We start from the raw sequence: 24,509 nt of genomic DNA on the forward strand, positions 1-24,509 counted from the left end.
ATAGCTGATAGCGTTCATAATTTATGTAGTAAGGTTTTAGTTTCATCTTTCCAATTATATTAATGTTGGTCTTCTTCTTTCACACGTAGATCACAACCATAAATGTTATGGAAGTTTAGTGTGTATTTTATGGGCATAATGTCATGAATCATGTCTCATTTATAATAGGTATGGCAGTTCTGATATCATTTGTTAATAATTGTCTTCTGTTGTCACCTCTTTAATCTGTTAAATGAGGAATACATTGGAGTATGTGCTTAGGGGAGGAAGGTGATGTATAAATTCTCGAGGGGGACAGGTGATAGGACCCACATAGAGATGTAAACGAAAAGGATGATGATGAATCTAGCTTGTACTTCTTTTTCGAATCTCTGATTTCTCGTGATTGTGGCTCTCAAATATTTCAGATTTACTACCTCTTTAAATACATATAATTTTTTTCTTCGATTTTTAGTGCATATAAAATTGTTGTTTTCTTCGTATGTCCTGTAGGACCAGTTCATATATTTTTTGTTTTTCCATATTTTTTGCCGCAAAAATAAAAAATAATAAAAAAATTAACGAAGGTAAAAACAAAATAAAATGCAGAGAATAACGCTCCAAGAATCGACGAAATCTGCTCGGAAATGTATAAAGAAGGTGGTGACCATCTTCTAGCAGTAATTCATTAACTGTAATTTCACTGTAATCTTCTGTATTCTGTATCATTTAATACTCAATAAAAATTACGTGTGTCTCTTTTGTTGTTGACAACTTTTTGTGCAGCTCTTTTAAGACAAATATTTTATGCACTTGTGTACTGTTCTGTTTGAGACCATATTGTTCTTTATCCCTAAGAATTTACCAGTTAATAATATTCAATTTAATAAATGAAGGAAAGATGGGGCATATTGTTCTTTATCCCTAAGAATTTACCAGTTAATAATATTCAATTTAATAAATGAAGGAAAAGATGGGGCATGGTTATGACATCCTTTTTTTACTTCATCATGACAGAGGGATTTTAGGAATACCTACCTAATATTACTTAATAAATACGAGGTTTTATAACTAGTGAGACAATGGACTTATAAGGAGCGGCTAAATATAAGTTTCCACAAAAACAATATAGGAGCTTTTATCTTCTTCTTCTTCAAATGCAAATCCACTAATGGATGTTGGCGATCACATTTTCCATTAACTCTCTGTTTCTTGCAATGTGGATCAGTGATTGTATGTCGGTAATCCCTGTCCATTGCCTGTTTCGGAGCCAGGACATTTTCTTGCGTCCTATTCCTCTCTTGCCTTCAATTTTACCCTGGATTATAAGTTGAAGGAACTGGTATTTTTCGTTTCGCATGATGTGACCCAAATACGCCGTTTTTCTTTTCTTGATGTTTTCCAAAAGCTGACGTTCTTGGTTGATTCTTTTAAGGACATCCACATTTGTGACTTTCGCCGTCCATGGTATCTTTAGGATACGGCGATAAAGCCACATTTCGAAGGCTTCTAATCTGTTTATATCCATCGTTTTGAGTGTCCAGCCCTCTATGCCATATAGCAGCACCGACCACACGTAGCATTTAGTAAACCTTAGTCTCAGTGTAAGGTCGAACTCTGAGCAGCTCAGTACCTTCCTGAATTTTACGAAAGCTTGTCTCAATGCGACATTTTACTTCCCTGTCCGATGCCCAGTCTTCAAAAAGCCACGTTCCCAGGTATTTGAATTTGCTCACTCTCTCAATGGACTTAGTATTCAGTGTTATGGTGGAGTTTTCAAATGCATCCAAGTTTCTGGAGATGATCATGAATTTGGTCTTTTTGGTATTAATCTCTAATCCCATTCGCTTACTGTATTCTCCGATTATAGTGACAAGTTGTTGAAGATCTGCTATGTTGTCGCAAATTAAGACAGCATCATCAGCATATCGTATGTTGTTGATTAATACTCCATTCACTTTGATTCCCATCTCTGCATCTTCCAAAGACTCTTGAAATATGGCTTCCGAATAAATGTTAAATAAAAGAGGGGAAAGCACACATCCCTGCCGAACACCCCTTCTTATATGTATGGATTTGGATATAGAATTGTCTATTTTTAATTGTGCTGCCTGATACCAGTACAAGTTTTCAATGCATCTTATGTCTTTTTGGTCTATATCAAGCTTCTTGAGGATCTGCATTAACTTGTGATGTTGGACACGATCAAACGCTTTCTCGTAGTCTAGAAAGCACAGGAATACGTCCTTCCTCTGATCATAACAATTTTGGACCAACACCTGTGTTGCTACTATTGCTTCTCTTGTTCCCAAACCTTGTCTAAACCCAAACTGAGAATCACTGATGTCCCATTCACATTTTTTGTATAATCTTTGATGTAGTATTTTTAAGAATATTTTTAAAGTGTGACTCATCAGGCTAATGAGTCTGTGATCCTCACATCTTTTTGCATTGACTTTTTTGGGTAGGGGAATAAATGTAGAGAGCAACCACTGCTGAGGATAGCAACCAGTTTCATAAATAAAATTAAATATTTTATGTAGTGCTGAAATTCCCCTTTCATCTAGTAGTTTGAGTATTTCTGAAGGGATTTCATCAGGTCCAGGTGCCTTATTGTTTTTTGAATATAATATTGCCTTTTCTATTTCCTCTTTAGTAATTGAAGGGCCAGTCAGCTGGTCGTCTGTATAAACTTCACTCATGGGTCTTTCGTCATGCTTTCGTCTTTCCGAGCTTTTATACGTAGACCGAAATTAGAGGGATTAGGTCCTGTAAAGCTACAGGAACAAGAAATTCAGCTAGAAGGAGAGTTAAAATATCTCGGTTATACTAAACTCAAGACGTACCTGAAACCGGCAAGAAAAAATAACAAGCAGCGAAGTGACAACTCCATGAGTGCCAGATTCAGGTACGGGAAGAAATGGGTAGTAAGACGGACATGGTGCACTGGGTGTACAACATGGTGATCAAACCCCGCATTAAGATGCAATAAATATACTCGCATTTGATAATTCAAATAGAGGTAACCTTAATAATACTAAATGGCGAGACCGACATATTAACATTGAGATAATTAAGAGTGTATAAAGCCAGTCTTCTTGTTCTTAAAGTTCCCTCTCCTATCGGAGGTTGTATGTCATAATGGCTATGGTCATTTTGTTGGCTGCGGCTCTGGATAGTTGTAATGAACTACAGTTAATAGGTTCCTCAGCCAGGAGATGCGTCTTCTTCCTATGCTTCTTCTTCCTTGCATAATAATTCTCAGCAACTCATATTTTTCTCCTCTGGTAATGTGGCCCAAATATTTCAGTTTTCTAGTTTTTATACCCTTCATAATTTCTAACTCCTTATTTAAACGTCGTAGCACTTCAACATTGGTAATCCTTTGAACCCACTGCATTTTCAATATTCTTCTGTAACATCACATTTCGAACGCTTCTATTCATCTTATGTGTTGTCTCTTCAACGTCCAAGCTTCCATTCTAGCATTCCATATAGCAATATAGAAAAATGTAGCATCTTAGAGCCCTCAATCTGAGAGGCAACTAAAGGTCTTTGTTTGTAGACAGTGTCTTCATTTTTATAAATTCTTGCCTTTCAGTTTCAATTCGGACTTTAATTTCTTTGCTTTGGTCATTTTTGTCATCAACCCAGGTTCCCAGATAAGACCAATAAAGCCAGTATTAGACCAATAATAACGTATGCATCAGAAACAAGACCCGATACTACCACCACACAAAGGCTACTGGAAACGACAGATATGAGAGGAAATACGGTGCAAGACCGAAAGAGGAGTGAAGACGTTAGAAAAAATGTAACGTGCAGTGTAAATCCGCCTGGACATTAAATGAAACAACCACGTAAGTAGAATGCGGGAGACCCGTGTGGTCAAAATAGAAAGAGATCACCAATCGGTAGAAGAAGTATGGGACGACCGCCCAAAGGATGGAGTAACAACCTTAAATAGAGGTATCAATCCGCCAATGAACCAGCAGAATTGTTTATGAAGAGGAAAACGAAGAAGAAGGAGTCAAGATTGGGAGCCTACATCATCATCATAAGTGGCTCGACAATCCGTTGTGGATCTTGGCCTGCTCGCAAAGAAGTCGCCACTCCTGTCGATTCCTGGCAACTTCCCTCCATCTTCTGACCCCTAGAACCTTTAGGTCTTCTTCCACATCATCAATCCATCTCCTTCGTGGTCGTCCTCTACTTCTTGTGCCCTCTGGTTTCGAAAATGTTAATCTCTTAGTGTATTCGTGGTCTGACATCCTAGTAATGTGTCCAGCCCATCTAAGCCTCTGCACTTTAACGAATTTCACAATATCTGGATCGGTGTATAACTGATACAGTTCAAAGTTGTATCTTCGAAGCCATAGCCCATTTTCATTTACTGCCCCAAAAACCTTTCTAAGAATTTTTCTCTCAAAAATACCAAGAAGTCTTTCATCACTTTGAGATAGGGTCCACGTTTCAGCTCCATATATCAAAACCGGTCTTATTAAGGGCTTGTATATATTGATCTTTACTACACGTTTTATATTTTTATTTTTTAAATGTTTATGGAGACCGTGAACATAAGGGGGAGCCTACATAATAAAACAATTACTGAAACTTCGCAATGAAACGACAGGATATATGAATATCAATAAGTAACGAAGGACATCTTTATTGTGGAATCTGATAACATGACAAAAATATATAATTTTAAGAATTCAAACAGGATGTCTATTCCAGGCAGGGAGGTATGGAGGTACACGGAGTACCACAACCAACAAGGACAACAAGTTGTGGTACAAGAAGTACCACAACCAACGGGGTAATATCTGGTATACAGACGGACTGGAGAGAGTGTAGCGGCTGGAATATAATCCAAGAATTACGGGGGGTATGCGATATTTCAATGTGCAAAGGGAAATAATGAGACAGCACTTGCAAAAGAGAAGTTCCATATATTGTCACGGGGGACACTGAAGGCACCGTGTCAGGAAGTGACGTCCGTCTGGTGTGGTACTGCATCAGAGGACTGAATGAACTGTGAAACAAGGTTGAGCTTGTCTGGGTACCAGCGCATTGAAGGCTACAAAAAAGCAGATCAACTGGTCGAAAACAGATTCGAACGAATCAACCGGACCAGTTGTGACCCTAGAAGCACCAACGGCTGCAGGACGAAGTTACTATTAGTGACTAGGTTAGAAAAACAAAGTAGATGAAAGAGAAAGAGTTTAGAAATAATAAGACTTTTAATAAATTGGACGATCTAGTGAATAAAGAATACAAGTGTAAAAGTTCGTATAAAAATAAAAAAGAAGAATAATTGTACCACGTTTTGGAAAATTTTTCCAAATTCTTCCTTTTACATTCCTTTATTTTCTTTTTAATTATCAAAAATTGATAAAAGATCACTGTTGAGCTAAATTCTAGAAATTTATAGTCACGCCAAAAATAAGTCCTGAAAAAAAAAATAAAACGGATGTGCGACTGAACAAACAAGAATCATCAGATGTTATAAAGAAACCACTACCAACTTTTATTAAACAACCGGTTATTGCAAATCTAATCCCTAAAGTAAATACCGTCGCATTATTAAAATTGCATTAGATTCAATCACATTATTTATGATATTGATTTTTCCATTGTTATTTAAATAAATCGTAGACAAGTTATCAAAAGTTCTGATGAATTAATTAAATTATTATAGTTGTTAAAATCGCTGTTGCCAATTTTATTGAGTCTAAATTGGTTAATTATCATAATAGAGATACTAAAAAGAACAAAAACAAGTTTTGTGATAACAATGTTTGATAACATTTACGATGTTTTGAAGATTTGGCTGTTTATTGCTAATATTTCAACCTTTCTGATTCAGTTTGGTTGAAATACATAATATACTGACATTATATTACACCCTTTGCATTACATCTTAGTTTCCGCATATCTTAAGAGTAAAAAAAAATAATTTGAATCACCCTCCATATACATACATACATACTTACATAATATAATTTTTTTTAATTCTTATGCTTTTTCCTGTCTTTCCATCTTGCTTTTTTAATCAAAAAATTTAAAAGGAAAAATAAACCAAATAGAGGAGAAAAAAAAATAAACAGGAAAATTAGAATGAGTTGTTTTATCAACTATTGATTTAGGGGTACCAAAAATTATAAAATAAATTTTTGTTGTTATACACTTGTAATATATACATTTAATTCAATTGTGTTATATATTAACGCCTTCTGTTATGGTAGGGGAGCAAAAGCGGTGGATTTTTGCAGTTACTCAAGCGCGTCAGATTATCATATGGGGAGAAACCTGGTGCCCTGCAGATGTACCTCTACCATATATTAGCTCTTAACACAGGGGAGTTCGTTAAGGGGGACCCGAAAAAAATCTATCCATAAAAATACTCGAAATTGTCAGATTAAGATAGAGTAAGTTAAGTACATGCAAAAGAGTGTATATTTCAAAAATCTGACGATTTGAGCGGGGCGTAAGGAAATAGGTGAGTTAAAAAGTTTCACAAAAAAATGCGAATAATTCGCGAGATGAACGTTAGATCGAAAAACTAAAAAATACGTGTTCAATATTTTTCAAAAATCTATCGAATGATACCAAACATGACCACCCACGGAGAGGGGTGGGGGGTAAATTTAAAATTTTAAATACAAATCCCGCGATATTTCTCAAAATAAACATTAGGTCGAAAAACTGCAAAATACAATTAATCACGGACCACCGTGTCACCAAACACGACCCCCCACGGAGGTGGGGTGGGGGGATACTATAAAATCTTAAATAGGAGCCCCAAATTTTTATTCCAGATTTGGATTCTTTACGTAAAAATAAGTAACTTTTATTCGAAATATTTTTTCGAATTATGGATAGATGGCGCTATATCTGAAAAAACGATTGTTGAAAATGGAAAATTAAATTAAAAAATGGCAAGCTCCCACTAAAATGAAAAACTTTACTTAACTTTTTTTGGTTTTAGGACCTACTCTTCACAACCCAATAGGTCCCCAAAGCGCTCGAGTGACTGCACATTTAGCATACTTTGCTCCCCTACTATTACCAATATCATCAAATAAAGATTTCATTTTTCAAACTGCCAAATAAAATAAAAGACGAAAACTTGAATATTTTAGACATGCAATGAATTGATCAAAATACATATTGTTACATTTTTGCTACAACTTTAAGAAGAAGAAAAACTTAAAAAGTTTAAACAAAAAACATTATTATGTAATAATTAAAAATATTATCTAATAATTAAAAATATTATTATGTAATAATAGTGCAAATTTAGCGAATTCTTCAGCTTTTCCCTCGGTTTTTTCATCAAGAAAATACTTTTTGATGTTAATCAACTATTTTTAACACATATCCAATATACATTTCAAACAGCCCATGCCCATAATCAATACCATCTGGATAATCGACGGAAATGTTATAGAAATTGAGTTTCATGACTAAAAAAATGTCACGATTAACGAAAAATAAGACAACGATGAGGAAATTAAACTTACAATATATTATGCAAAAACAACATTTGACAAACTTAATTTGTTATTAGTGAACTAGCCCTATCATCCACTTGCACTTAAATTACTTGTGAAGTACTACAATTAACCCATTTTTTTACGGCATAGAGAAAAGGTGGTCTCTTAAGATTAGAATCCTGAACCAAATTGAAATATTTGAAATGTGGGCCCTACGGATAGTCTTACGATTGCTATGGATCACACATGCCACTAATGAAGGAATTTTAAGAACTACAGGCTGAAAATGAGAACTACTCAACATCGTTGGAAAGAAAAATTCCATAACGTTTTAGTAAAAGGTCAGCAACAGGTTTGGCAGAGGAGTCCCATGTTATTTCTTATGGGAGAACGAATAAAATCACATAAGGTTCATTCTGTTCGTTTTTGCGGTGGGGACGCGACGGCTCATTGGATCGTGACGTAAGAGGACTCGTTGGAAAAGGAGGGGATGACGAATACAAAGACAAATACACAGGAAAATTAAACACAAAGACATTGCCAAATCGGAACTACATCATATCTTCGTTGTTATTGGTCCGATCGATACGTTTGAGGCGTTAAATGAAATGGGAGGCGACAGTGAATACGTTAAGACAAAACCAAACACAAAAATATCATAACGAAGATAAGCTATAACACTATATCTTATCTTCGTTGTTATTGGTCCGATTACTACGTTTGAGACGTTAAATGAAAGGGTAGGGGATATCCTTAGAGGAAGCAAGTACTACATTTCAAAATTAATTTTGCAAGGCAAGGTATAGGGCCGCGCTGAAGCTTAGGAAGACAACAACATTCTCATCTGAGAAACATAAACTAAGACATCAACGGCCTAGTTACCATATTTCGAAGAGCCGATATAGGCAGTCTACAAGTGTTTTTAAGAGAACAGATAACCGCCAATATGCCGTTAAGCTCAATGCACAAGAAGACTCGTCTATCTACTCGGCTTCCTTCATAGGGATGATTCTATGGAGCTTCATCCACTGTACATATAACATTTTTTTTGTCTGCCCATCATTTTTGGAAGCGATAGTTTTTGTTTATTTGTTATATTCATCAACCCATATTTTCTAAACATTCCACCTATTTTTAACTTAATTTTTGCACATACACTTTTCTATGCATGAAGAATGTACGACTTGTATAATAACACTTACGAGTTTTCTATCAAAAACTGTAGAATATCAATCTTGTATCGCAATAATTAACAAGGTCAAGTGTTCTACAGAAGATTAACTGGATATATTTAATCTATTAATAATGCATATAACTAGTTCTAATTTTATCCTGTCCATATGCTGCTGTATCGTGTGTACCTCTTTTAGTTACAGATACACTATCTGTGGAAAGTTGTAGTAGAGTAGATTGGTTGTACAATAACCGTTAAAAATAATATGATAAAAAATGTTTTGCAGTAATTTCTCTGTTTTATATATCCGCATTATTTTTTTTATTTTAACGCTCTTAAGGTGTAGAAGAGTGTAATTTTATCCGAATTTCTACATGAACAGCTGTGGTCTTAGCCGGCCACTCACGATACTGCCACGTCGTTAAATTTTGTTGAATTCGATTAATTGACAAAAAATTTGATCGTGTGTGACCGTGCATCCAACAAAATCGTTACAATTTTACCACAGAGAGACTGGCGTGGACCTCGATTTTTGACCCTTCGCTTCGTTATCGAACGTATTCGCTTCGTATCTGTTTAGTAGTTTAGTGTACAGATAGCGAATGATCGATAACGAAGCGAAGGTCAAAAATCGAGGTCCTGTCTACTGCAGTAGTGTAGAATTGATATTATCGACGATTTTGTCGAATGACACCGCAGTACCGTGAGTGGCCGGCTTAAGGGGGCGGGGTATGGTTTGAAATATTAAATTTTTTTTATTATTTTAAATAAAAGTGCATACTTTCAAGAATACTCTCTGAAAATTTCAAAATAATCGGAGTAAAATTACCATAGATACGGCGTGTTGAATATCTACCTTCGACTCGCTTTGCCGCGACTTCGCGCCAGCACGTTTGAGCGTAGTGAGAAACGTTAAACAACTGTTCGCCTTCTCTTTTGTAGATTACTCCTCGATTCAAAAAACATATTCCAATGTGCATCACTTTAGGATTTGGCAGACAAATAAGAAAATGAAGATGCAGTTGTCAAAACTTTAAACGCATTTTTCTCAAAACTGCTTTTTGAAATGCGGTGGACATTGTAACTGAAAAACTACTCGGCCGATCTACCTGATATTTTGCACAGATTTTCTTGAGACATTTCATGAGGTAACAAGGTCGAGATATTTTTCTTTTTTTGCTTATTTTTTGTTCAACAATAATAAATCTGTTGATTTTCACAAAATTTTTACCAAAAATTTCATTTTTTTTTTATTTTTGAGTGATACGAAAAATTCAAAAATCATTAAAAATAAAAAAACTCGACGTTGTGACCTCGCGAAACTCATAAGCTAATTAAATCTTTTTGAATTTTTTGTTTCGTATGATCTAGTAACGAGTTCTGATGTCCACCGCAAAATCCATTTTTTTTGTGAGCTGCCTGTCAAAATTTGTCACCATTAGCTTACTTTTCAATATTTTGGATTGCATTTTTTTCTAAATATTCTTTGAATTGTACATAATATGTTTATTTAATTAAAAAATAAAATAATTGTACCATAGCTTCGAAAAATATTCACAAAAATGTGCTTGATATGATTATTTCAAACCATACCCCACCCTTAACCAAAGTCATTGTCCAATATACGTAAATTACTTAAATATTAGGTCCTACTTATTATATTGAGTAGTACCATAATGTTGTTATGCGACACGATGGTCTGAACCTTTATCAGGAAAAGTATTTTTGGCCTTTTTTTTCCAGAATGTACTGCCCATTTATTTGAAAGAACCTATTCGTAGCTAGGTTTTTAGCCGAGTTGACAACATGCCTCCATTCCTTTTCTGTCTTGTGCAATTGCCCCCCAATTCTCCTCGCCCTTAGCTTTAAGATCTCATTCTATATTATCTCCCCACCAGACTCAGACTCGAGGTCGTCCACGTGGTTTTCTTCCATTTGGGACTTCTTCCAACGTGAGCCTTAGTATTCTTTCGTCAGAATGTCTTGTGAAGTGTCCTGCTCACTGGAGTCTTCTGGTCTTAATTTCCTTTATTATATTGGCACCTGTATATAGTTTTTCCAGCTCATTGTTAGCTCTTATCCTATATTGTCCTTTTCGTATTCGTTCTTCATTTGACTATTAATTGTTGTCCAACCTTACATCGTAGCGCTTCCATTTCCATACATATCCATATCAAATTAACTAGTGTTTTTAGAAAGCCAAGTTCTTACATCGCTGTCCATAGTCTCACCCTACATGCTCTACCAAATGCCTGTTTAAAATCTATGAACTGATGAAGCTCACGATCAAACTACCAGTAATTTTCCATTATCTGTTTTATAGTGAATATCTGGTCAATAGTGGAGCTGCTCGGTCTGAATCCGCATTGATAATTCCCAATGACTTCTGCTGTGTATGTTTTGTTTATTTCTAGCAGGATGTCTGCAAGGACTTTGTAGGTGGTATTTAGGAGCGTTGTTCCCCAGTGATTAATACATTGCTTTTTGTTCCTTTTTTTGTCGATTGGTACAACAATAACCCCTTTCTTTCCATTCATCTGTCATTTTTTCTTTTTTACCAAATGCCTTAAATTAGATTGTAGATAGATCTGTTCAGTGTTTGCCCTCCGTGTTTTAGACACTCTGCGGATATACCATCGCTGCCTGGTGCTTCATTATTTTAAGTTTTTTAATTGCCTGGGTTACTTCTTCATATTATGTTGGTTATTGCTCTTCTATGTTAGCTATATAGACCTCTATGTTTGATGTATTTCTGCTAGATTTGATTTCTGTTCTCTTTTTATATCCTAGTATTTCATCTCATACGTTTGTTAGAGTTAATGTTATTTTCTACCAGGCAAAGTATATGTTGGTATATCTTAGCTCTCTGTCTTAGCGTTATTTGTAAATACTTGTGTATAGCGTTTTCAAATTTCTCCCTTGTGCAATTATCCTGTAGAACTTTGATATTTCATACTGTTGTTATAGCATTCCTGTGAATTTTTTTGGACATTATTCTTATTGGCTTAAAATGCTTACGTATCACCATAAAGCATAATTTAGAATTTATAGCAAGGCTATAATATGCATATTGTGGCATTGTAAATTTAAAATTTGAATGAAATGGATCAGGTACAACATAATCACTTTAATAATACTATACAGGGTGTAACAAAAATACAGGTCATAAATTTAATTACATATTCTGGGACCAAAAATAATTCGATTGAACCCAACTTACCTTAGTACAAATGTGCACATAAAAAAAGTTATAGCCCTTTTAAGTTACAAAATGAAAATCGATTTTTTCGAATGTATCGAAAACTATTGGAGATTTTTTATTAAAAATGGACATGTGGCATTCTTAGGGCAGTAGCATATTAAAAAAAAATTATAGTGAAATTTGCACATCCCATAAAAATTTTATGGGGGTTTTGTTCTTTAAACCTCCCCAAACTTTTGTGTACGTTCCAATTAAATTATTATTGTAGTACCATTAGTTAAACACAATATTTTCAAAACTTTTTTGCCTCCTAGTACTTTTTCGAAAAGTCAGTATTTATCGAGATATTTCGAATATTTGTCAAATCCACCACATATTTGTATATGGTTAAGTACGATTATGGAGACCTGGTAATAAAATTAACATTTATTTATGATTTACATTTTTAGGGATATTTTGAACCATATTAAAAAAGAAGTCACATCTCGATAAAACGTGCCTTTTCGAAAAAATACGAAGAGGCAAAAAAGTTTTAAAAACACTGTGTTTAACTAATGGTATCGCAGTAATATTTTAATTGGAACGTACACAAACATTTGGGGGGTCTAAAAGAACAAAACCCCCATAAAATTTGTATGTAAACATATTGAAAAATAAGCCTCAACTCGATAAAAACTGACTTATCGAAAAAATACTAAGAAGCAAAAAAGTTTTAATAATATTGAGTTTAACTAATGGTACCACAATATTAATTTAATTGAGACGTACACAAAAGTTTGGGGGGGTTTAAGGGAACAAAATCCCCATAAAATTTTTATGGGGTGCACAAATTTCACTATATTTTTTCTTTAAGATGCTTCTGCCATAAGAATGCCGCATGTGCATTTTCAATAAAAAATCTCTAATAGTTTTCGATATATTCGAAAAAATCGATTTTCATTTTGTAACTTCAAAGGGCTATAACTTTTTTTATGTGCATATTTGTACTAAGGTAAATTAGGTTCATTCGAACTATTTTTGGTCCCAGAATATGTGATTTGATTTATGACCTGTATTTTTGTTACACCCTGTATATTATGTTAATGATAGTCATATTTTTGTTTTCTTGTGTTAGAATACAGACCCTTATGAAGATATCATTTAAAACCATTGAGACTTGTGTTATGTGGGTATTGCTAGAATTTAGAGAAGAAAACATTGTAATAAAGATACCCACAAATATTTTTGTTTAGCAATAAAATTCTTCTCTCGAAGAACAAAAAATGAAAATGGAAAAATTTTCATGAGGTGAATTATCAATATATTTAATGAAAACGAAAAAAAATTGTTCTGAAGTCCGATCAGGGAACACAAAATTTTACGAAAACCTCCAAAAAACTAAAGGAAGGATGAAAATTTGGGAATAGGTAGAGTAGGTAGTTGAAATTGTCTATTATTATATAAGAAAAAGTTTACAATTCTACATCCCCTCCATTTTACAAAAATTGGGAAATACGGGGTGAAAAATATTTTCTCAGGAGTGAAAAAATATACGTTAAGCAACTTTTGTTCTATAGAGTTTTATCACTAAGTCAATGCTTTTCGAGTTATTTGCGAGTGAATATGTTCATTTTTAACAAAAAAAAACATGTTTTTGGACGGTTTTTCGCAGATAACTTAAAAAGTAAGTATTCTAGCGAAAAAAATATTCTTAGTGGAAATATAGGTTATAAAAAATTGAAACAAATGGTATACGCGTGAGGTCTGCAGACCCAGTAGAAGAAGAGTTGTAGCTAATGAAAAGTAGGTTCTTCGTCAAATTCCAAATCGAATATTTCAATGTGAAATAACCAAAAAACAGAGCACTTTTCGGGGAAAATTCATTATAACTTTTTAAAAATGTTTAAAAAAAGGTTTATTTTTGTTTTTTTTTTAAACTTCTAACATTAAAAATAAGTGAGTTACGCTCCAAATATTGTTGGCCCCTTTTATTTTTTGGTACAAAAATCGCAAAAATCACCTCCTAATTAGGTTCCCCAATAAAATTAATCGTTACCGCTTCACAAGTTACTTTACTTATGTATTGTTTATATTATCTATAAGTTTCATTGGTTCAAAGTGCTCATTTAAAAAAAAATGGGTTTAAAATAAAACATTTTTTTTAATTTTGAAAAAAAAATGGAATTGTTCATGGAATTAACTTAAAAATTATTAGTAATACCAAAAATCTTAAAGAGTAATAAAATGTACGTTTTACTTTTCTGAATATTTTTTCTTTTTTGTTTTCTTGTTAGACAAAAATTGGTTATGCTATGGCTGTTCAAAATTTGCCTAAACTCGTGATTAGTTACTCGTTCAAGCCATTTTAACTACAGCTTTTTAAAAAATGAGCACTTTGAACCGATGAAACTTACAGATCACATAAATAGTACATACTCAAAGTAACTTGTGAAGTGGTAATGATAAAATTTATTTGTGATGCTAATTAGGGGGTGATTTTCGCGATTTTCTTACCAAAAAATAAAAGGGACCAACAGTATTTTGAGCGTTACTCACTTACTTTTAATGTTACAAGTTTTTTTAAAAAACAAAAATAAACCTTTTTTTAAACACTTTAAAAAAGGTGAAATGAATTTTCCCCGAAAAGTGTTCCGTTTTTGGGTTATTTCACATTGAAATATTCGATTTGCAATTTGATGAAGAAGAACCTACTTTTGATTAGCTACAACTCTGCTTCTACTAGGTCTAAAGACCTCAAGCATACACCATTTTTTTCAGTTTTTTATAAGCTATATTTTTGCTAAGAATATTTTTTTCGCTGAAATACTTACTTTTTGAGTTATCTCCGAAAAACCGTCCAAAACATGTTTTTTTCTGTTAAAAATGAACATATTCACTTGCAAATAACTCGAAAAGTATTGACTTAGGGAAAAAACTTTAGAAAAAATTTGCTTAGAATTAGTTATTTTATCCAATTCCGGACTTATTTTGAATGTATATTTTTCACCTTCGAGAGGGGGTATTCCCTCCATTTTTCAAAAATGGAGGGGATGTAGAATTGTAAACTTTTTCTTATATAATAATAGACAATTTCAACTACCTATTCACAAACTTTCTTCCTTCCTTTATTTCTTTTGGGGTCAGATTGTTCTTTGATCGGGCTATAATGCAATTTACTATTTTTGTTGGAAATAGGCCTCAATTTTACTTTTAAATTAAGTTTATTTGGCGTTTCGATTTACACGGCAGAAATCGTTTCGAAAATTGATAACGATTTCCGAAATGGAACTAGAAACATCAAAAAAACTTACTTTTAAAGTAAAATTGTGGCTTATTCCAAATTCCAATTGAAAAAAAAACAGTGTGAAAAGCATCACGTTTGCTGGTTTTCCACTTATTGTAGTATTTTAGTATCCCTAGTATTCGCAAATATCTCTGCAGTTCTGTTTTTAGCTTCACGTCAAGATTATTAGCTCAAAACTGATTTAATACCCGATTCTTTTCGGAAATAGTACTCAGTTAAATCTGGCAACATCTGTTTTTCTTTAATGAGAATTGAAAACAGAAAAACAAAAATGATATTCAACACTCCCATTTAAACTTACTATGTATTACTATATTGCATTGTTATTTTTATGCGATACGATGTAAAAATTTGAACTGCCAAGACAGACAAGGTCGCCGTATACATATTCAAGATATACAGGGTGGTTTGACCGAATCAGACCAATCTATTCCAGGGAAATACGGATTTTCTCAGGACACTCGATTATTCAGGTATCTGACAACTTTTTTAGTTATTGTAAACCTGTAGGAAGAAAACCTAACTGTTTCCTGCATAGAGTTCGGAGCTGTTTTTTAATTATTAACAAATTAGTGCAAAAACGTAATTTTTTTGCACTACACAAATTTTAATGCTCTACGTTAGTTCTAATAAAAGTTTTAACAAATAACGATTTTCACTTATTTTGCAGTTTGCGAAGCAACCAATTTACTTTTTTTCAAAAATCAGCATTTTCAAGCTTTTTTATTGTCCTGAAAAATCAAATTTTGTACATTTATGTCAACTATCTAGCTTTTTAATGGGGTGCAAAAAATCGAAAAAATCGCGTTTTTGCACTAAATTTTTAATTTTTAAAAAACGACCCCGAACCGAATGTAAAGCATTTGTTTGCTTAATTATTCTGCGAATTAAATCTGCCAATTACACTTTTTGTATGTCTTCTTCTGTCGATGTTAGTATTGCTACATCATCTGCAAGCCTCCAGTCTGATATCTGTGTTTTTTGTAGGTTTCGGCACCCTTATTTAGTGGTCTAGTTTTTGATTTGTTTCTTTTATAATGTGATACATAAGCGTAATACATACTAAAGGACTAAAACTAAGTTAAAATGAAGTAATAGGTGAAATGTTGAACCAAAAAAACACGCTCAAGAATATTCTCCATTTACTCTGTTCACCTTCTAAAAAATATCCTTTGCAATTATTATCAAATGCGGGAACTGCAAATACGCATCTTTTTAGACACTCACCTTCAACTATTTAGGACTTTATCTCTCCTTGAATATCACGGAATTACCCAGATATTGTACTTCAATTAGTGAATTGTTAATTTTCATAATTAAGTTTGTAAACCTTTGACTTTTTGATATTATCATCCAATGTAAATTTGCAGGTTTTTCCAACGTAATGATCAAAAAATTAATTGATTAGATAAGTGACAAAGTTAAGAGACTTTAGAACGAATGTTAAAATGAAATTAACGTTTGCAGACATTCTTCTCTTCTTTTTCTTCTTTTTCTGTAGACATGACGCTGTCTGTTTTTTAAAGTGTCTCCAGTAAATTGTGGTTCCATCGTTTTCTTGGTCTTCCCAGTGATCGTCTTACTATTGGGGAACCGTCTTTCGCAATCTTTATTGCTCTATTTGTTGTCATTCCGCTTATCATATGATATTTCCATTGTGCTCTTTCATTTCTTACCCAGTCCTTGATACCAAGTGAGTTAGTTCCATTGTACCTCTTCCACTATTGTTTTCTGCTTACCTACTTTTCTCTGATAATTTCATTTCGAACATGGTCAAATTTCGATATTCTGGCAGCTCTTCTAAAAAAATCCATTTCGGTAGTAAGCAGCTTACTTTCGGATTTTTTTGTCATTTGCCACACTTCGGAGCCATACGTTAAAATTGGTTTCAGAATAGCGTCGTACATCCTCAGTTTTGTATTTAAGGTTATATGTTGCCACAAGACAGGTTTAGGGCTCTAGTAACCTTTCTAGCCTTCGTCACTCTATCATCTATACTGGGTTCCGTTCTTCCACTATTTGTTAATTTAATTTCTAGATATATATACTCTGTGCATCCCCTGATGTAGTCACTTCCGTCAAGATCTAGGCCTTCCTGTTGTATTCGGTTACCGATGTGTAGATATTGTGTTTTCTTTTTGTTTACCTCTAAACCCCATTTCATGTATTCTTCCATCAATTTTCTCGTCATATATTCTAAGTCTTCCTTAGCTTGGGCAACTACCACCTGGTCGTCTGCGTTTAAATTATAATTTTTTGACGTATATACCATAATAGTGACGTCGTCGATTTGGGCGTGATGGCGTCATTGATGATTTTTTTAAATGGAAATAGGGGTCGTGTGGTAGCTCATTTGAAAGGTGATTCAATTCTCTATTCATAATATAAACATTAACATCATTATATATACCAGGTGGCCAAAAAAAAATAATTATTGAATTAAATTAATTGCCGCAAAAAAAAAAGAATATGAAGAGTACACTGCAAAAAGAGGGAATGTCAATTAAGTACAATTGTGAGAAAACTGGTTTTAAAGATTTAGACTATCCCCGTTTTTGATTGGTACCAAATACATAAAAAAGCATTTAAATATATATCAGTGACTGTCCCCGTTTCAGCCTTGAACGATAGTTGACATCTGCTATATTCAGAGTAACTGTTACCAACCTTAACTCGAAAAATGAAAAAAACTGACATTCCCCCTTTTTGCAGTGTACTCTTCGTATATGTAATTTATTTAACTCAAAATACATTTGACTGCTGTTAGAAAAGAGAAAAAAATGTTTATTTGACAAATAAGCATTGCTTTTTGCTTAATTTAAATGTTACTGAAAAGAGGCAGGTCTGTTTGGCATTTGAATTTAAGCGAAAAGCAATGTTTATTTATGAAATAAACATTTTTTTAATATCATGTGGCATCAGTAAAATGTATTTTGAGTAAATAAATACATTCTTCTTTTTGCGTCAATTATTTTAATCCAAAAATTATTTTTTGGCCACCCTGTATAAAAAATGAGCTACCACACGACCCCTATTCCCATTTAAAAAAATCATAGATGACGTCATTACGGCCAAATCGATGACGTCACTATTATGTACTATACGCTATACTTCAAAAAAATCATAATTCAAAAAGAAAATCGACCTGTAAGAGGTCTGTAACTCTGAAAATATTTAAGTCGTGAGATAATAGACCGTTTCCACTCTTTATGATTGCACTGTATATGTATAATGAATGACTCATCTTATATTTATATCCGGTTTTTCAGTTTTGGACATAAGCCTCTCACAACTCATTCCATGCATCTCTATCCTGAACGACATACTTCCAAATTGTTCCGGCTATTTTTGTGGTGACATCTTGACATCTACCCATCTCATCTGTGGTCATCATCTAGGTCGTCAATCCTTGTAAGGTCTCCAATATTGTATTGTGGCATTCCAACGTTGGTCTTTCTATCTAGCAGTATGTCGTTTCCAATATGTCACAACCAGTCGTTTCTCTTTATGTCTGCCTAGCTGACAGTCGTATACCTACCTAACATTTCCCTCTGTATTGCTCTCTCTGTTCTGGCTAGTTTGTTCATATTTGCCTTGGTTAGAGTCCATCCATATGTCACGATAGAAAAGATGCACTGGTTGCTCTGCACACTTTGCTCCTGAAGAATTGAGGTAGATATTGTTACAACTTCTTTAAAATACTTTATTTAACTTCAATTACAATACAAACTCAATGACAACTATCAACTTTAAATACTCAATTACAACTGAATAACTGAACTGTAAAATGTCAAACACGTATGTTTATATAGATTTCTGACGTTCTGGACGTCACCAGACATTTCTGGGTTATTCCATGACATCCAGAACATTCTCGTACGTGACTACTTCTTCTTTTACGTCAAGGGACTTTTTCAATGTAGGATCAATCTACGGAACTGTCATAACACTGCTCCCTCCTTTATAGTTATTCGCCTCGAATAACTGGTCTATCAGGGTCTGGTTGAAGCCAACAGGGTGGATCAGTTCCATGATATGGGGCTAATCTCTCGATATGAACTACCTTGGGTTTACTTCTAGCTGAAAACTGGATGCGGTAGACTAGATCATTTATTTTCTTCAAAACTAAAGGGACTCCATGTCTTGATACGACGTGTGCTATAAATGCTTCTGCTACTGTAGTCGCTTCTTGATTAGGAAGGGGTGCAATTTCAGGCCATTTCGAAAAATAATCCATTGCAACCATTAAGTACTTGTTTCCTCTCTCTGTCAGCGGGAGTGGACCGAGAATATCTACTGCAAGTCGTTCAAAAGGCTCTCCGGAAAGATATTGTGCCATTTTACCACGACTTCTTGTTCTAGGGCATTTTCTTCCGTTACATAAATCGCATTTCTTACACCATTCTTCTACATCTCGGCGACAATTGATCCAATAAAATCTGTCTCGAACTCTGGCCAGTGTTCTTTTTACTCCAAAATGTCCTCCAGACAGGCTGCTATGAAGGTCTTCCAACACACTTTTAATGTGTGATTTTGGCAGTACCACCTGTTGAACTATACGTACTCCATCGGAACTTTCCCACTTCCGATATAACAAACCATTCGAAAGATGCAAGGATTCCCATTGAGCCCAGTACGCCTTTATAGTTCGACTGTATTTAGATATTTCCTGCCAAAGAGGTCTTACTCCATTTTAAGCCAATCTCGTATAACTCTTAAGTCGTTATCTTTCTTTTGACTCTTCTTAATGTTTTCCAGAGAAATCTGGTCATTATCTTCTTGCTGTTCAACTGTGGTCATCCGCAGACTAACTTCTTCGGTTACATTCTCTTTTTGTGCTAGCTGACGTTGGCTTTGAACTTGTAATTCATTTAATGCATTTTGGTATTCTTGAAATTGTTTATTTAACACATTCTTCTCTTTCATCAGTTTTTGACATTCGTTTTCCAGATTGGACTGTGTAGTTTTTGCATTATTTTGAATTACCTTACACTCTTCTTGCAATATTGTCACCTGTTCTCTTAATCTTTCTATTTTATTTTTACTAATCGCTAGTTGTTCCTTCAAATGGCTAACTTCAAATTCCAGTGTATTTTCTTCCTTTCTATGGTCAGTTGTAGGAAATCTGTTTCTTAGTGACCATCTACCATCATTTCTAGTGAGACTTTGCGACAGGCTTCTGGATGTCGAACTAGGTGACCTTCTGATCTCATTCTTGTATTCTTCTTTTCGTGCTTGGGATCGGCTTCTGCAATTGGATTTTAGATGTCCCATTCTTCCGCAGTTAAAACATCTTCTGTTTTCATTTCGAGGTTTTTGTTGGATATTTTGTAGTAAGCTTAATATCTGGGATAAAACTAGTTGTTCATTATCTGTGGTAGTGACTTGCTTGTTTTCTGTAAATCTTATTTCTTTTAATTGTGGAAGAGATCTAGAAATATTTTTCGCCGCTTCGTACTCCTGAGCTGAGATTAGTGCTTTATCTAGCGTTTTGTGGTATTGTAATCGCAGAGCCTGTTGCATTTCGATATCATGCAGTCCATCTATGAAAGCCTGTATACCGATTTGTTCCAGAAAATCTCTTGGTGCCTGAGGATATGCCAAATGTAATAATCTTTTAATATCGGCTTCAAATTCTTGCAGGCTCTCATTATGTTTTTGATATCGAACTTTCAGCTGACTTTGAAAAACCTGCTTCAGATGTTGCTGGCCATACCTTGTCTCTAAAGCTTGTACGAGAGAGGTATAATTGGGTGCATCCTGGGGAAGAAATTGCAAAACGGTCGCTGCCTGACCTCGAAGCGACACCACCAAGGAAGCTGCCATTTCGTTCTCATTCCAGCCATTTGCTCTAGCTGCAGCTTCGAATTGAAAACGATAAGTTTCCCATGCTGTTTGGCCATCAAATGTCGGTGGTTTTAAGATTTTGCTCGTTCTGACGGTACCTGGATACACTATCGAAGATGAAGGGGCTGTTTGTTCAGAGTCGATATTAGTTACTGAAATATGTGATAATGAAGCTTGGGTATTAATTTTGGTTTGTAACTCAACTATTTGTCTTTCTAAATTAGATTTCAAATCGTTTTGTTGTTGCTCTAAATTAACTAAAGAATTTTGTTGCTGCTGTATTTTATTGACTAAAGAGTTTTGTTTTTCATCTAATGTGTCTATTCTATTATTAAGTTGGCTTACCTCTAATTGAAAATTTTCATGAATTTGGGTTAAACTATTTATCATTTCTACCTCTGCTTTTCTACGCCTCTCCTCCTCTTCGTGTCTAAGCTTCTCCTTCGCCTCCCTACGCTTCTCCTTGTCCTCTTTCTCTTCTTGCCTACGCTTCTCTTCATCTGCTTTCATTTGTAAAAACCATTCTGGGGGTCCGGACTTATCCATTTCTTTCTTAAATTCTGTTGATCTCGTATTAACCATTCAAAATGTAGTTATGTCTTCAATCCCACCGCTGTCACCAATGTTACAACTTCTTTAAAATACTTTATTTAACTTCAATTACAATACAAACTCAATGACAACTATCAACTTTAAATACTCTTCTTCTTCTTCTTTTTTGTTTTTGGTTTCGCTGCAAGGCGATTACCAGCACGATTTATAAGCGATCTTGACGTAGTCTGGTTCTAAGCCATACCAAAATCGCTGACTATGTTCTTGTAACGAAGCTTTTGATGAGGTGTGATGATTATAATTAAATGAGATTAATTGGGTCAGGTTAAGTATGATTAAAAATTAAAACATAAATTAAATGACAAATAGCAACATAATATAACACGGATACATATAAACAGTTGAGCCTTGCAATTTGTAAGCTTATTTTGTTAATTGCTAGAAAACGCATTGCAGTTTATAAGCTTATTTGGTTAATTGCAAGAAAACGCATAATTACATTGACTGATTCTTCCGTTAAGGAACTTAGAATATTGTATATAGAGAGCGGTGTTTTGAAGTTCATGGAAATAAATTTTGTGTATATATCAAAATTAGGAATCACATTAATCGGGCATTCAAAAAAGATGTGGTTTAGATCCTCGAGACGACCACATTCACAAAAAGGATTATCTTTTATATTCATTTTATACAGATGTTGTTTTGTTAAACAATGGCCTGTGCGCATTCTAATGATGGTGGTAGTGTGTCTTCTATTTCTATATGGAAAATTTGAATACCAAGGTTTTGTAGGAAAGAAGTCTTGAATTGTTTTGTATTGCGAAGTCTTCTTCTGGACTAAAGATTTCCATTTTTCTTGGTACTCTTTTGTAATTTTTCCTCTGATGACTGATAGGGCATCCTGGGAATTCAGTTGTACTTCCATGGGTACATTCAGGTCTCTTCCTATTTTTGCCAGTATGTCAGCCTGGGTGTTACCAAATATATTAGAGTGTCCAGGTATCCAGGAAAGGAGAATTTTGGTACCATTCTCATTGGCTGAAGATATAAGTTTCTTTGTTTTTAGGGCCCTTATATCTGCTGAAGCAGATATGTTACATGTTTTAATATTGGTTATTGCATTGAGCGAATCAGAAAATATTATAGCTTTCTTTAGATGTTTTGTAGTTGCGACTTCCACCGCTTGATGTATTGCTATACTCTCTGCTTTGCTTATGCTTAGAGCTCCAGGAAGTCTTGAGGAGAAATTATATTCAATACTCGGGATGCATATCCCAAAACCTACCCTTTCTTTGTTTTTTGAGGCATCAGTATATATAAAGGTATGGTCTTTTCCATATTGTTCAGTAGTCATAAGGAATTTTTCTTTAATCATCGGGTCATATTTTTTGATATTACAATTTAGAATTGGAAGTGGATTCATTAGTGTATCATAGTCTAATTCATAGCATGGAAAATTTGGGCTTTTGTATATTTTTTTAAAATATGGAAAAAAATATTCTAATGCCGAAACCAAGTATGGTACATTATGCCTTGTATAAAAATTAGGTTTGTTTATAAGTCTTTTACGTATTTCAATTAGGAGTAATATTATGGGATGATTCTCAATAATGATGATTTTACTTAAAAATTTAGAGGCTAACAATAATCTTCTATGTTCTAGGTCCATTTGGGCAGACTCTGCCAAGATTGCCAAATTTGGTGTAGACTTCATGCACCCCAAACATATCTTAAGTCCCTCAAAAAATACTGCATTGAGTTTGTTGTTGCATTTTTGTGATATTGGGTTGAATAGGAAGGAACCATAATCGAGATGAGATCTGATCAAGGCATTAAAAACCATTAGGAGTGTTCGTGGGTCAGCTCCCCACCAGACTCTACATATTGCACGTAGGATGTTAATATTTTTCTTTGCCTTGAGTATAATATTGTCAACATGTAAGTCCCATGATAGATGCTTATGAAAAATTATGCCTAGAAATTTCACTTCATTTTTTAGAGGAATGGCTGTGTTGTTGATTTTGATTTCTGTTAGATTATCTCTTCGCCTACCCTTTGTGAACCATACAGCTTCACATTTGTCTTTGGATAAGGACAAGTCATGTTCTGCAAGCCAGTGTAATGTGTTTTCCAATTCTTTGTTTATTTTACTTACCATGCTTTGGATATCATATCCCTTAATATACAAAACCAAGTCGTCTGCATATCCACATATTTTAACTTCATTATTGCTGATACAAAACAATTCTGCTATTTAAATATTAAACAAAATGGTACTTAAGGGAGAACCTTGAGGTAGCCCCTTGGTTGCCATGAAAGGTCCCAAAAAGTCACCATCATTAGATCTTGAATATAAAAGTCTGTTCTGTAAAATTTTGAACACAATATTATTTATTGCAGATGGAATATTTCGAAGTTTTAGTTTACTATAAAGTTTGTATATATTGACATTATCATATGCTGCTTTGATATCAAGAAAGATGGCCAAAACCGATTGGGAGGATTCAAAGGCTTCCACAATTGTGGAATGAAGGAGGGTCAAGTTGTCAGCAGTGCCTCTTCCTTTTCTAAAACCTGTCTGATGGTTGGTGAATGAACAGTTATGTTCTAAGGACCAATCTAGGCGATTCTTGATTAATATTTCTAATGTTTAATTACAACTGAATAACTGAACTGTAAAATGTCAAACACGTATGTTTATATAGATTTCTGACGTTCTGGACGTCACCAGACATTTCTGGGTTATTCCATGACATCCAGAACATTCTCGTACGTGACTACTTCTTCTTTTACGTCAAGGGACTTTTTCAATGTAGGATCAATCTACGGAACTGTCATAACAATATTATACAGTTCTTAAGTATCCAAGTGAGTTTTCCAAAACTGGTCTTACTCTTCTAGTAAATTGGGATGTGGCCCAAACCTCTAGAAGACAAAAAATTAGATTTTAACAGACACGGAAGGTACCCCATA

General features: G+C 34.2%; 1 protein-coding gene across 1 annotated transcript in view; it reads left to right on the plus strand.

Moving 5' to 3' along the window:
• LOC114326142 (mothers against decapentaplegic homolog 6) overlaps positions 1–24,509 on the plus strand; it is a 245,817-nt gene that overhangs the window by 171,534 nt on the left and 49,774 nt on the right. The window lies entirely within an intron of this gene.

This window comes from Diabrotica virgifera, chromosome 5 (assembly GCF_917563875.1).
Source record: "Diabrotica virgifera virgifera chromosome 5, PGI_DIABVI_V3a".
Taxonomy (NCBI): domain Eukaryota; kingdom Metazoa; phylum Arthropoda; class Insecta; order Coleoptera; family Chrysomelidae; genus Diabrotica; species Diabrotica virgifera.